This window comes from Hylobates moloch, unplaced genomic scaffold (assembly GCF_009828535.3).
Source record: "Hylobates moloch isolate HMO894 unplaced genomic scaffold, HMol_V3 SCAFFOLD_9, whole genome shotgun sequence".
NCBI lineage: Eukaryota > Metazoa > Chordata > Mammalia > Primates > Hylobatidae > Hylobates > Hylobates moloch.
This window is the reverse complement of record NW_026652284.1, coordinates 108,257,068-108,271,598: the sequence shown is the minus strand read 5'-3', so window position 1 is coordinate 108,271,598 and position 14,531 is coordinate 108,257,068. Positions and strand designations below refer to the sequence as shown.

General features: G+C 48.2%; 1 long non-coding RNA gene across 5 annotated transcripts in view; it reads right to left on the bottom strand.

Annotated features, from left to right (window-relative positions):
• The window catches only part of LOC116813589 (uncharacterized), a 391,404-nt gene that overhangs the window by 246,923 nt on the left and 129,950 nt on the right, over positions 1-14,531 (bottom strand). The gene's annotated exons all lie outside the window — the stretch shown is intronic.

Here is a 14,531-nt window from a genome sequence, read left to right as displayed (position 1 = left end):
ACACCTTAAGAAAAAAAGTTAGAATCCCAAAGGGATCTTACATTTGAGTTCTTGTGTAATCTGTTTTGCTAGAAGCTTTCAAATACATATATTTTTGAAGCCACAGGTTACAGCCCCAGGGTGAGGCCTTGGGTTCCTATCAGCAGCCCCTCAAGGCTCTGGGAGCATCTCTTCTTTTCATCTGGAGCAGCTGTCCTGGAGGAACATGCCGTGGACACAGCTGTCTGAGACGAGTAAGCCTCATCTCTGGCCAAAAGGAAACACACTGTGATTTGGGGTCTCTCTGTCTCAGGATGGGGCTTCCTCGGAGGCATGAAGCCATGCGGGATGGCATCCTTTCCCCGGAAAGTGCTGAGATTTTCAATCTCGCTCATATTTGATCAGGGCTTGTCGCCTCTTCGTGGCCCCCGCTGATAAAAGCAGGGCTGGTGCTGTTTCTGGAATGATGTGAGAGATACCACCCCCATCCCAGCCCTAGGAAAAAAACGATATCATTCTCCGGATGGCTATGCTCCTTGTGAACACCCCAAGGAGGTCACTTGAAGAGGTTACAAGGCCACTGATTCCCAGCTGGCTTCTGCTGAGGGAAAGAGACTGATCTTGGAAGAATCAGACCAGGAGCCTGATGAGGAAAACTGAGGGACTCCAGTGTCGACTTCCACACAGGCTCTGAACTAGATGGAGCATGCAGCAAAATTTAGCGTGACAGAGACTAAATTCTAGCTCTGTCACTTTCACAGTGAGACTAAAAAATGTCTTCCCTCTCTGAGCCTTGGGTTTGACTTCTGTAAACCACAGGTAATAAATAATGTCCTTGTTCGATACCCATAAAGATTGAATTGAATTGGGGCCGGGCTCACTCCTGTAATCCCAGAGTCTTCCTTCAGAAGGAAGAAAGCATAATCTATATGCTGGCTGGCTCTATGCAGCAGCAGGTATCACAAGCGGTTTTTGTCTGCCTTTGCTTCTGAAGGTTAACCCACTACCTATTTAGAGTGGCCAGGTTGGTCTCTCTCTCTCTCTCTCTCTCTCTCTCTGTGTGTGTGTGTGTGTCTTTTTCCCTAGGGTGGGCATTTTCATTCAGGCAGGTGGCACCCTGCCCAAGGAGGGTGGATCACTTAAGGCCAGACTTTGAGACTAGCCTGACCTACATGGCAAAACCCTGTCTCTACTAAAAATGCAAAAATTAGCTGGGCGTGATGGCACACACCTGGAATCCCAGCTACTCAGGAGGCTAGAGGCACGAAAATCACTTGAACCCAGGAGGCAGAGGTTGCAGTGAGCCAAGATCGTGCCACTGCACTCCAGCCTGTCTAAAAAAAAAAAAAAAAAAAAGAAAAGAAAAAAAGAAAAAGAATGAATTAGATAATGTGCCAAAGCATCTCAAGATTTGCACCCAAGACTCGTCAGTTCCCTTGCCCCTGCTGTCAAATTAATTGCAGTTTACTTGTAGAGGTAAAGAGGGTGCCCACAGCAAAGGGACTGAACCAGATAACTCAAGGTAATCACCCAGTGGATGATGCGGGCTGCAAGCCCGAGGGGTTAGGTGACTTGGTCTGGACTTAAAACGGGGACAGGAAATTAGATACCAGCACTCATTTTTCTGATTTACAAATCCTTTCCAGCATAAAACTCTTCCAAGGCACATACATGAACATACACAGTTATGCTTCAGCCGGTTCCTCCCATCTAGAGAATCCAACCAAGGACACACAGGGTGTCTAGGGAGAAGAGGTTATTCTGTGGCACGGGTGGCTCTGCAGAGGTGGGTGCCATGCCAAGTCCCACAGGAGGGTATGTTCCCAGCGAAGAGTTTAGAGCAAAGACCTGCTCAAGTTACATTAGGGGTGAGGTTCCTTCCTAAAGGCACCCTCAAGCAACCCCTCACTGGAAGCAGGAGAGGAAGCAGCTCAGCCCTGAAGGCTGCAAGAGCTCAGCAGTGCCTACTGCCTTTGTTGACCTTTGAAGGTGGACAATCATGGCGGGAGGGAAATGATTTCTCCAAGGCCAGGACATGGAGGGGTAGGACGCACGGATCTAACTATAAACCAGATTCAGAAAGTGTCAGACCAGCATTGGGGCAGCCATAGGAAGCCAAAGCCACACCCAGCACCACCTTCCTCCTTTCTGAGAAAGGCCATCAAAGCAATATGACAGCAGCTGGCACGATGGAGTGATCCTCATTCAATAGAGAGTTCTAGCCTGGGTACTTCAGGGCTACAGTTCTGCTTAAAGAAGACACTGTTGACCAGGTGGGGTGGCTCACGCCTATAATCCCAGCACTTTGGGAGGTCAAGGCAGGCAGAACATCTGAGGTCGGGAGTTCGAGACCAGCCTGACCAACATGGAGAAACCCCGTCTCTACTAAAAATACAAAATTAGCCAGGCGTGGGTGGTGCATGTCTGTAATCCCAGCTACTCGGGAGGCTGAGGCAGGAGAATCACTTGAACCTGGGAGGTGGAGGTTGTGGTGAGCCGATATCACACCATTGCACTCCAGCCTGGGCAAAAAGAGCAAAACTCCATCTCAGAAAAAAGTAAAAAAAAAAAAAAAAAAAGGGAGAGAGAAGACAGTTTGTCCAACTCTTACCTCAAGACCATTCCTCACTCAAACCACTTCCACCCTCACGTGGCCACCCCTGACAAGATTCTCAATCTTTGGCCCACACCTCCCACTGACACCTCTCAGATCAGGAAGCTACCAGTTACTCTAGCTTTTGGTCAAATCCACCCTAACCAGGATGGTCATTACAGCCAAGATCATCAGAGCACGTACTGCGTGCTGGACACTGTTCTCCGCTCCATACAGAGGAGGACCTGACTTTGATAAATGGTCAAGATGACCCTCTGGGATACATACTGTCCCATTTTACAGATAAGAAAACTGAGGTTTCTCAAGATTAAGTAACCTCCCAGGATTGTGTAACCAGAGCTCATGTTCTGTGCCATCAGGCCATGCATGGCTCACCTTCCTCTGGGCTTTGGACCAGACTCTTGAATACATATGTGACTCTGTCATCTATCAGTTGTGTGACATCAGCCAAAGCACTTCATCTCTCTAAAACTTCACTTCTTCCTCTATAACAGGGGATCATAACAATACCTTCCTGAATGAAAATGCCCACCCTAGGGAAAAAGACACACACACACACACACACACACACACACCCTGACCTGGCCTCTCTAAATAGGTAGTGGCTTTACCTTCAGAAGCAAAAGCAGACAAAAACCCCTTGTGATACCTGCTGCTGTGTAGAGCCAGCCAGCATATAGATTATGTCTTCTTCCTTCTGAAGGAAGAGGCTTAAAAGAAGAAGAGAACTCGCTGGGCACGGGGATTACAGGGCTAACGCCTGTAACCCCAGTACTTTGGGAGGCTGAGGCGGGCAGATCACCTGAGGTCCGGAGCTCCAGACCAGCCTGACCAACATGGAGAAACCCCGTCTCTACTAAAAATACAAAATTAGGCAGGTGTGGTGGCGCATGCCTGTAATCCCAGCAACTCTGGAGGCTGAGGCAGGAGAACGGCTTGAACCCGGGAGGCAGAGGTTGCTGTGAGCCGAGATAGCGCCATTGCACTCCAGCCTGGGCAACAAGAGCGAAACTCCATCTCAAAAAAAAAGAGAACTTAGGAGAGGCCCTGGTTGGATAACAGAGCACCCAGGTACAGCAGTTAAAACCAAAGAGAACTCTCCGATATTGTTTCTAGCCCAACGCCATCTGGCCCCAGGAGCAACAAAAGTGGAGACTGCCTAAGCAATTACCAAATTTTATCAGTTCCATCCCAGCTCCAGGCCCTCCAAAAAACCACTGACAAGTCAAAGCCAAGAATTTAGCAGCTTCTCAACTTTTCCCCACACACCTGGAGGTAGACCCTTACCCCAAGGAAGAAAGTCTTCATCCTGTTAGAAATCTATGAAGGGAACATGTAAACAAATGTTGCAGAGATAAGGAAGCCTGCCATGAAGGAGTCAGTTTGCAATCTCCGGCCCAGAAATTGGGAGAAATGTACCCATTCACTCTTTCCTGACCTAAGACCATTCCGGGAGTCCCTAAACAAAGGCTGGCCATCTCTTTCCCCTCTATCTTTGGCAAACCTATTTCAACGATCACTGAGGCACTTTCAGACCAACTTCCTCCCATTCAGAGAAAGCCCAGACCATCCTGGGGAGGAAGACACCCAGAGGGAAGGCTTCAAGGGGCCCAATGCCTCAGCAGTCCCCACCCCAGTCACCACCACCAGACTGGTGGCTTGGTGAAGATGAGGATGAGGCTGTCTTATTTACCGCCTTTACCAGGACAGGTACCTGGGGCAAAGTAAGCATTCAATAAATTTTTGTTAAACCCTGGAATGTGCAGCATCCTTCCCCCAAAAAGAACTGCATGGAGTCACCTCTACTCAATAAAATGCCCAACCAACGACTGAAGTTTCTTTGCCCCTTTGAAAATATGAAAGGCCCTTTTTCAGTCACCTTAGCCGATGGCCCATACTACGGAAAAGGAAACCCATCAAAGGGTAGTGAAAAGGGCTCAGTGTTGTATCCTGTAGCTGAGTTGATGGCTCCAGCAACTACAATGTTGACTTATGAGCAACCTACAGCTCTGTAACCATCACAGCTAGTTGAGAGTTAGCTGTGAGGCTGCAACCCTGCTGAAGGCTTCAAACGCCCATCTCATTTGAGTGTCTCGCTTTAGAGGCTCAAACAATAATTCCCATTTCATGGATGAAGAACCCAGGATGTAGGGAAACTGTTCAAACTTTCCTAAGGTTGCTCATCTAGAAAGCTATGGAGGCAACATCCCCACACAGTTCTGCCTGTCTCCTATGCCCAGGCTCTTACACTGCCTTGGAAGAAATAGTCACTCCCAGAGAAAGCAGCAAGCAAGTAGAAACGGCACATCCTTGGCCTCTGGGTGACCACACACTAGGCAGATGTCTCCAAGGTCCCACCAAACCCAGAGAGGCTTCATCTTGCCCCTTCCAGCATAAGGTCATCATCCCCTCATCAGTCTCTCTCCCGCCCACCCTGTACACAGCACACATGTCATGCACAGGATCTCCACTTTACGATGGTGTGCCCAGCAAGAAACTATACCCACAGGTTTGTGCCTCTCTCCATGGGAAAGCAGAGAACAGGAATGAGTTCTATTTCTAAATGCAGGACATAGTAGTGCCCAACACACAAGAGGCACTTTAAAAATATCCATGATACTGGCCGGGCACAGTGGCTCATGCCTGTAATCCCAGCACTTTGGGAGGCCAAGGCAGGTGGATCACCTGAGGTTGGAAGTTTGAGACCAGCCTGACCAACAAGGAGAAACCCCATCTCTACTAAACAAACAAAATTAGCCAGATGTGGTGGTGCATGCCTGTAATCCCAGCTACTCCAGTGGCTGAGGCAGGAGAATTGCTTGAACCTGGGAGGCAGAGGTTGCAATGAGCCAAGATCGTGCCATTGCACTCCAGCCTGGGCAACAAGAGCGAAACTCCATCTCAAAAGAAAAAAAAAAATTCATGAAACTGAGTTTGCTAATAAATTAATTCCCATCTATAAAAGGGCAATAATATGCCCTTTTATAGCCTCCAAGGTTGTTGGAAGGAAAAAATAAGATAACCCATGAAAAGAACTGCTAAGATCCAAATTGCTATAGATAAATCCCTAATCCCTGACAATCCTTAAGAATGATAAATAGAACAGAAAAATTAAATGTGAAGATGACCTGGCACAACACTCCACATGCATTGGAGATAGATACGCATATACATGCATGTACGTGTGTGTGTGTGTGTGTATGTATGTATAGTCAGAGATGTGTATATCTAGCTATATATCTATCAACTTATTGAGACAAAAATAAGAAATGTGTATTATAAGATAGAAACATAATGTGTATTATGTTTTTATCTTTTATTTTTAATTAGCATAGAAAGAAGGGGCCTTGGATGTGGAAGGTGAAGCTGTACGCAGCTTGGTGTCCATCAGGTACCATGTCTACGAACAGCGAATCTGCACAGAGTTCAATGGGGAGTCCAGTGATGCGCCCGTAACAGACTGGGACTCAGCCACAGCGTGGGGAGTTGGATAAGGCAGGTGCTGGGAGGAGTAAATGGGGCTGATTTCTATTACTGCTCACCTGCGAAGTCCTGCAGACAGGATAGAAAGAAAACTCATGCGACAATAGTTCTCGCATGCCCTCCCATGTTCAAGCCTCCTTGGAATAATCCCTCTCAGACTTCCCAGGGAAGGCCTTCATTATTCATTCCTTTACCAGGAGAGGGGCAGAGAGGAGGGAGATCAAACCTAAAGCAGACACCCGTTAGTAATGGGAGAGGAGCAGAAGCACAGACCCCCTGCCTCCTTGAGACCAATCCCACCCCGGGAGCACCTTATACCCATGGCTGGGCCTCACCTGCCTCGAGTGCTGGCATGGGGCAAGTGGGCTGGGAGTGCACGGCATTCCCAGCAAAGAGGCAGGCCCCACTCCTGACGTTCCCACCCAGCCACAGACTGTCCACCGCCAAAGGCCAGGCCCTCCATGGTGGTGTTCCCAGGAATCTGGAGAAAATTCAATAGAGGAAGCCTGAGGATGGGGTGGGAGGAGGAAATGGGGCAAAGAGGCCCTGCCAAGTTTTCCAGAGGAAATGAGTAACCCGTTGTTATGCAGTCACACAGCGCCAAGCGAGGAAGTGGCATTGTCTGGGGACCAGCCGCAGGGCCTTACATAATAGGCACCCCTCTCACTTTCTGGCCCTGGCCGTATTTGGGGATTGGCAAAAACATCTGATGAGCACCTCCAGCCTGTGTAAACACTGGCTTTATTAGGGTGGTGGACAGAGGTCTGGACGGGAGTTCTGCTTGGCTCCCGCTGAGTGAAATCGATTCCCATGGCCTCATCCTGCAGGCTTCCATCCGTTGGGTGGCAGTGCTGCTCACTGGTTAGCCCCAACTCTGAGGCCAGGCTGCCAGCACCCATCCAGATTCCAGCTCCACCACTTTCCAGCTGTGTGATCTGGGCAAGCTGCTCAGCTGCTCTGTGCCTCAGTTGCCTTGTCTATAAAATGATACTATTTGACTTGACTGCTAGGGTTACAGAGGATGAAGTAGAATCATACACACACAGTGCTCAGAACAACACTTTGCACAAAATAAGCTTTCAATGATGAGCCAGTCAAGGTCCTAGAGATAAACATAGTGCCCCCACCTTCAAGACAGGAAACAGAATAAGTAAAATACAGAGGTGGGGCCTGCATTCAGTAGAGTCTGCACTGGGTTTGGTGGCTGGGCAAAAGAGAGGCAGGGCAATCACTTCCCCCCAGCACCCTGGAAACATAAATGGAAAAGGAGTCTCCCTGGGAGCAAATAACAGAGGAGATAAGCTTGGAAATAAGAAACACCAAGTTCTTGGCCAGGCGCAGTGGCTCACACCTGCAATCCCAGCACTTTATGAGGCTAAGGTAGGCAGATGGCTTGAGCCCAGGAGTTTGAGACCAGCATGGGCAACATAGTGAAACCCCATCACTACAAAAAAATACAAAAACTAGCTGGGTGTGGTGGAGCGCACCTGTAGTCAAGGATCCCTTGAACCTGGGAGGTTGAGGCTACAGTGATGGCACCATTGCACTCCAGCCTGGGTGACAGAGCAACCCTGTCTCAAAAACAACAGCAACAACAAAAACCCCATCAAGCTCTTGCTGGAGATATAGGAAGATTCTAGCCAAGTTTAACAAAACCTTGAAATTCATTCCAATTAAACCCCCTGGGTCACAGCCCACGATATCATCATGAACCTGAAAATATGCTATAAGGGGGTTCTCAGTGGAGTCTGTAAATCCACCCACTGCTCTACACAGACAGACCTGGGCATGTCAGTAAGGGGGTACGAAGGTTAAGAAAAACTCTTGACGCCCCAGGAACTGTTAACCTTTACACACCCTGCTGGGGCCCCCACATTCCTATTCACAACAACTCATAGACGGAGATACACACACACACACACACACACACACATAAACATGCAAACACACAGCATCTTTGTTTTGAAAAATGAGGAAACTGAGGCACAGAAAGGTCATGTTCCCTGGCTGAAGTCAAACCCTGAGTAAATTTAAAGGGTCAGAATTCAAACCCAGGTTTATTTTATTCTCCACTGAAAAGATTACTGCCAGGCATGATGACTCACGCCTGTAATCTCAGCACTTTGGGAGGCCGAGGAGGGTGGACACTTGAGGTCAGGAATTCGAGACCAGTCTGGCCAACACGGCGAAACTTCATCTCTACTAAAAATGCAAAAACATTAGCCAGACCTGGTGGCGCATGCCTGTAATCCCAGCTAATTGGGAGGCTGAGGCACAAGAATTGCTTGAACCCAGGAGGTGAGGGTTGTAGTGAGCTGAGATCACGCCACTGCACTCCAACCTGAGCAACAGAGTGAGACTCTGTCTCAAAAACATAATAATAATAATTCTGCACCCCCCCCGAGGTTGGTTTTTTTAATTATTGTTATTTGTGAAATAATCACAAACGTGTTGGGAACACAGAGCAAATCCTTTTCCCCACAGCGTGTGAGAGGGAGTGGTGGACCTGAAGCCCTGTCACTACAGAGTACTTCCACGTGTACTTTTCTAAAGCAAAGACATTCTCCCTTAGGACCATATTCTATAGGAAGATCAGGAAGCTGACACAGATACGTAACTAACATCTAACGCTCCCAGCCATCCAAGGTTTGACAATTGTCCAGAATCAAGCTTTGCATTTAATTCTCACATCTCTTTAGTCTCTTTCAGTCTGGAACCATTCCTCAGTCTTTCCCTGACACTTACGACCTTGATACTTCTTTTTTTTTTTTTTTTTTTTTTTTTGAGACGGAGTCTCACTCTGTCACCCAGGCTGGAGTCCAGTGGCACCAACTCAGCTCACTGCAAGCTCCACCTCCCAGGTTCAGGCCATTCTGCTGCCTCAGCCTCCCAAGTAGCCGGGACTATAGGCGCCTGCCACCACGCCCAGCTAATTTTTTTTTTTTTTTTGGATTTTTAGTAGAGACGGGGTTTCACCGTGTTAGCCAGGATGGTCTTGATCTTCTGACCTCGTGATCCGCCCACCTCGACCTCCCAAAGTGCTGGAATTACAGGCATGAGCCACTGTGCCTGGCCGACCTTGACACTTCTGAAGATTATAAGGCAGTTATTTTGAAGCACATCCTTTAATTTGAGTTGGTCTGATATTTCCTCATGATCACATTCACATTATGCATCTTTATTAACATTTTTTCTTTTTTTCTTTTCTTTTTTTTTTTTTTGAGACGGAGTCTTGCTCTGTCGCCCAGGCTGGAGTGCAGTGGCGCGATCTTGGCTCACTGCAAGCTCTGCCTCCCAGGTTCACACCATTCTCCTGCCTCAGCCTCCCAAGTAGCTGGGACTACAGGCGCTCGCCACCATGCCCAGCTAATTTTTTTTGTATTTTTAGTAAAGACGGAGTTTCACCGTGTTAACCAGGAAGGTCTCCATCTCCTGACCTCGTGATCCACCCACCTTGGCCTCCCAAAATGTTCTATTTTCTTTTTTAAAAAATTGTCCCTGGGAGCACAGAACCTATTAACATTTATTTTTCTTTTGCCTAATTGCAAAGCAAGAGTTGGGAGGAAGATTTCCTGGAAGAAAGTAAATCATCTAAGTCAACTGTGATGACAACCCACACCCAATCATTTTTAATTGGGCGAGGCAAAACGGTGTACTAGTTTATGGCTTAGGGAGGGTTCCAGCAGTCTGCCTGTCTGGGGAGGGACTACAGCTTTTACACAGCCAAGCAGATCCTGGCATCAGTTGCTCATGCCAGCTTTGCTTACAAATAAAAAAATTTAAAAAAAAAAAAAAAACAGAAAAATGAAAAACTGAAAACCCTCAGAGTTCAGCCTAAAAAGACCTTTCATGCAATGCCAGGACTCTCCCTTTCCCACCCCCTAAACCCCCCTTGCTTCTGTCCCAAGTACAATACATATGTTTATCTTGCTTCTAAGTAGGGGTATATTAAAATACTTGAGGATTTTCCCCTCCTAATTCTGGCATGCTGGCTCCCACTGGCTGTGCAGCCACATATCATGAAGTGCAAAAGCAACAGTAAATTATACCCTTTACAAACACAGGGATCTTTCCTGAGGTTGGAAGTCGCATCACTTGAAAGGCTGACTTTCTTCAAACTTCCAGGAACTGAGTGGCGCAGAGCCCATCTATTTAAAGGTCAACCCAGCCCTGCTGTATTTGGAGGGCTGCCTCGGACACAGGCTTATTCTCGGCCCCTCTCTGCAGCCACCGCAGCAGGCCCGGCTGTGAGCACCACTGTGTCCCTTTCAAAGGGAGAAGGGAGGCCAGAGACAGAGGAGGGCCAGAGAGAGATGGGAGATTGGAAACAACCAGTTGCCACCCCCTTACCCACCGCACCCCTCTGGGGGATAGGGTGGGGTGATGGTGGCTAGCAGAGTAAACTCCTCTGCCATGATTAAATCTCGGAATCGAGCTTAGGTCCCAATTTTCAGGGACAAGATGGTCCATTTGGTCACACTTTTAACTCAGCTGCCTGGGCTTAAGCTCTGGCAAAGCAGGGCAGATGGTAAAGAAGACAATTCAGGACCATCCTGATAGGTATAGGGACCACAGCAATGGGAATTTGCCGTGTAGGAGAAAGATAGGGCTCAACTCGATACAGCCTGAGCAAGTGGAAATTCACAGCCAAGAAGCAGGGTGGGGGTTAGAGGATAGAAAATTACTAACAGGCAACATCAGGAGTAAGGGGGATTCTGGTTAAATCAAGATTCTTGCTAAAGGCAGGCCAGGGTGACCAGACATCATCTGGAGGGTGGTAGAAGATGAGGGACCCTATCTATCAGATATGGAAGATATTGAGGGCGGGTGGTCCTTACCAAACTGACTCAGCAGAGTTTTTTGCTAAAACTAGATTTTACAGGAAGTGCACGGATGGGCCTAGAAAAAGACTTAGGTGTCTGATTAAATTGGGTAATTGGGTCAAGCAAAGAATCTTTGTCAGTAGGTAGTGGGAGATGGCCCCTGTACCAGCTTGGCAAGGCAGCCAGAGGGGACGACAGCCCTTCTCACCCACCAACCACACTGAGAATCTTTGGAAAGTATTTAACCCTTAGCTTGGTGTTAACTTACACAGGTCTGTGTGTATTTAATTCTATGAGCTTTGCTCAGTATTTGCTCACTCTTCAAACTCCTTGTGAATTCAGAGGATGCCAGGTAGTGAGAAGTCACTGCTGATAGAGCACCTGCAGCGGGCACAAGGGTTCTGTGGTTGGGGGGTCAGCGCAGATGACAGATGACTTTCAGGATGGTACAGTCAGTTGCCTAAAGTCACCCAGCTAAGGAGGGGGCATGGCCAGAATCCCAGTGCTGACCAGTCTGACTCCGGAACATAACCTCTAATTTCATTACACTCTTCATACACCCCCACATTCAAGAAGGGAGCAAAGTTGTAAAGAAGACAGGCCCCACAGATCCTGGACCATGCAGCAAGCAGTGCTAGGATGGAAAGAACTCATCCCACTAAGAGGCATCCAAAAGGGCTTCATGGAAGATGTAGCATTTAAATGTTGCCTACAATGGGGCTTTTTGACAGGTCAGAGAGAAAAGGAAGAGCAACCCAGGAGGAAAGTACAGGAACAAAAGCAATGAGACCAGAAACGGGCCTAGACGGGTGATGACAACTAGCTGGCGAGGCTGAGTCTCTGCGTGGTGAGGGAGCCCAGGACTCCTTCTGGATGTCTTTCCAGCCTGTGTGGAGTGGGTGTCCCCTCAGTGCTAGTCACTGCACCACATCATTGACCCAGGTTATTTCTGATCCCCACAACAGTGCAAGGAGTAGAGACGAATAGTCCCATTTTCAAAGAAGAAGTTCCGGGTTAGAGAAGCCACCACTACTGAGTACCTGGCTCCTGAGCAACAGGGCCGGACTTGAACCCAGGGCTGTTTGCTACCGAGGTCCGTGAGTTTCCCATGCAGCCTTCCCACGTCCTTTTCCCCTTTCTGCTGAGGTCATTGTCAGCACAGAAAAGGATGTTCAGGGGGAATGAACGGAGGAGGGAAGGAAGGGGGGAACAGCGCCAAGGCTGTGATTCAATGCAGACCTTTCCTCGTGTCCGATTAGCTTGAAAAGACTTGGAAATCAAAACCAACCAAACAAAACACTCAACAGGCCAGCCCAGGAAGCTTCTATTCTCCGGAACAGAACTGAAAAGAGAGCGAGCAGGCCAAGGGTCTCCAAGTCAGATACATCATCAGAGGGGACTCAGGAAAGGGAACGTGTTGCCGGATAGTGTCTGAGGGTGGGCACCCAGGGACAGATCCTGAGGAGGGAATGTCTGTCTGTGTGATTTAACAGGGAGCAATCTCAGGAGAAAGGAAGGGAAGGCGGCAGAGCCAGGCAAGGGAAGGAGGTGGTCTCGGCTGGGGACCAACTCAGGCCATCCACAGGATGCCCCGGAACATGAACCGCACCACGGAGTTTACCCCACATGGAAACAAGAAGGAGCAGCCCTTTGCACCCCTGAGTCAGCCAGGGCTGGTGCAGGGTGAGCAACTTCCCGGATGGAGCAGCTCCAGTTGGAGGAAGGCTAATCTCCAGAGAAGGGGTGCTGTGGACATTAGCAACAGTGGACATTAGCAGCCACTGTCTCGGCAGCTGGGGTGAGTGTACCAGTCCAGGGAGGGAGACCTGGGGCAGCCCTTCAACAACAACCACTACAGTTAGTCACAACCGAGTGACTGTGCGATGCTTGGGAATGATAACAGCCCCCATTTTTTAACATTTCCTGCAGTCAGCTTCCCTAGGCCAGACACTGCCTGGGCTGAATCAGCCTCTCAAATGGGTGCTGGAAACATCTGGGTCTTAGAGGGACACCAGGGGCAGGAAAAGAACCATTCTGGGGAGAAGAGAGCCGGCCAGAGACCATGACTGGAGGGAAGTGGGCAGAACAAGAACAGGACTGCAGAGAGTCCCACCTTTTCTCCACGCCTCTCTCCTAAAGAAAGCTGACATCTGAAATCAAATGAAACGAGTTGAGAACACAAACTCATGCTCCCATTCTTACGCCCCAAAAAAGTCTAAAACTCAACTGGGCACAGTGGCTCATGCCTGTAATCCCAGCACTTTGGGAGCCCGAGGTGGGTGGATCACCTGAGGTCAGGAGTTCGAGAGCAGCCTGGCCAACATGGTGAAACCCCATCTCTACTAAAAATACAAAATTAGCCAGGCATGGTGGTGCATGCCTGTAGTACCAGCTACTTGGGAGGCTGAGGCAGGAGAATCGCTTGAACCCAGGAGGCAGAGGTTGCAGTGAACCGAGATGGCACCACTGCACTCCAGCCTGGGCAACAAGAGCAAAACTCCATTTCAAAAAAAAACAAAAACAAAAAACCTCTAAAATTCATAGAATAGCCTCTGATAAATCTTTTCACAAGATTATATGATCTCAATAATTATTTTCAATAAATTAATTAATGAATCCTACCATAGTGCCCGCCATATGGTAAGTGCTGAATACAAGCTGAATGGCGTGTCCACTGAACACACTGTAACATCCACCATATGCTTACAGATAACCTCCTAGATCTTTCCCAAAATAGTAGAGGCTCTCTTTTGTGAAGTTGAGTTTGGCTTTAATCTCACGATGCTGGATTTTTCAACTAGATTTTTTTTTATTTTTCATCTTGATTTTTCAACTAGAGCTTTACTGTCCCCAAATGTTCATCAACAGATGAATAGATTTTTAAAAATGCATTATACCTGTGCTAGGGAACATTATTCAGCCCTAAAGAGAAATGACGTGCTCATCTATGCTACAACGCAGATAAACCTTGAAAACATTACACCAAGTAAAGAAGCCAGGCACAAAAGACCATTCCAGGATAGGTATATTTGTAGTACAAGTAGCTCAACAATTTCTTAGCACTCAGAGAATTGTGGGAATAAAGAGGTGACTGCTAATAAAAACAAGATTTCTTTTTGGGGAGATGAAAATGCTCTCAAATTGATTGTGGTGATGGATGCACAACTCCATGAATATATATTAAGAACAATTGTGTTGGCCGAGCACAGTGGCTCCTGCCTATAATCCCAGCACTACGGGAGGCCAAGGTGGGTGGATCGCTTAAGGCCAAGAGTTCAAGACCAGTCTGGGCAACGTGGCAAAACCCCATCTCTACTAAAAATACAAAAGTTGGGACCGGGCACGGTGGCTCACGCCTGTAATTCCAGCACTTTGGGAGGCTGAGGCGGGCAGATCACAAGGTCAGGAGATCGAGACCATCCTGGCTAACACGGTGAAACCCCGTATCTACTAAAAATACAAAAAATTAGCCGGGCGTGGTGGCGGGCGCCTATAGTCCCAGCTACTCCGGAGGCTGAGGCAGGAGAATGGCGTGAACCCAGGAGCTTACAGTGAGCCGACATCGAGCCACTGCACTCCAGCCTGGGCAACAGAGCGAGACTCTGTCTCAAAAAAAAAAAAAAAAAAAAATA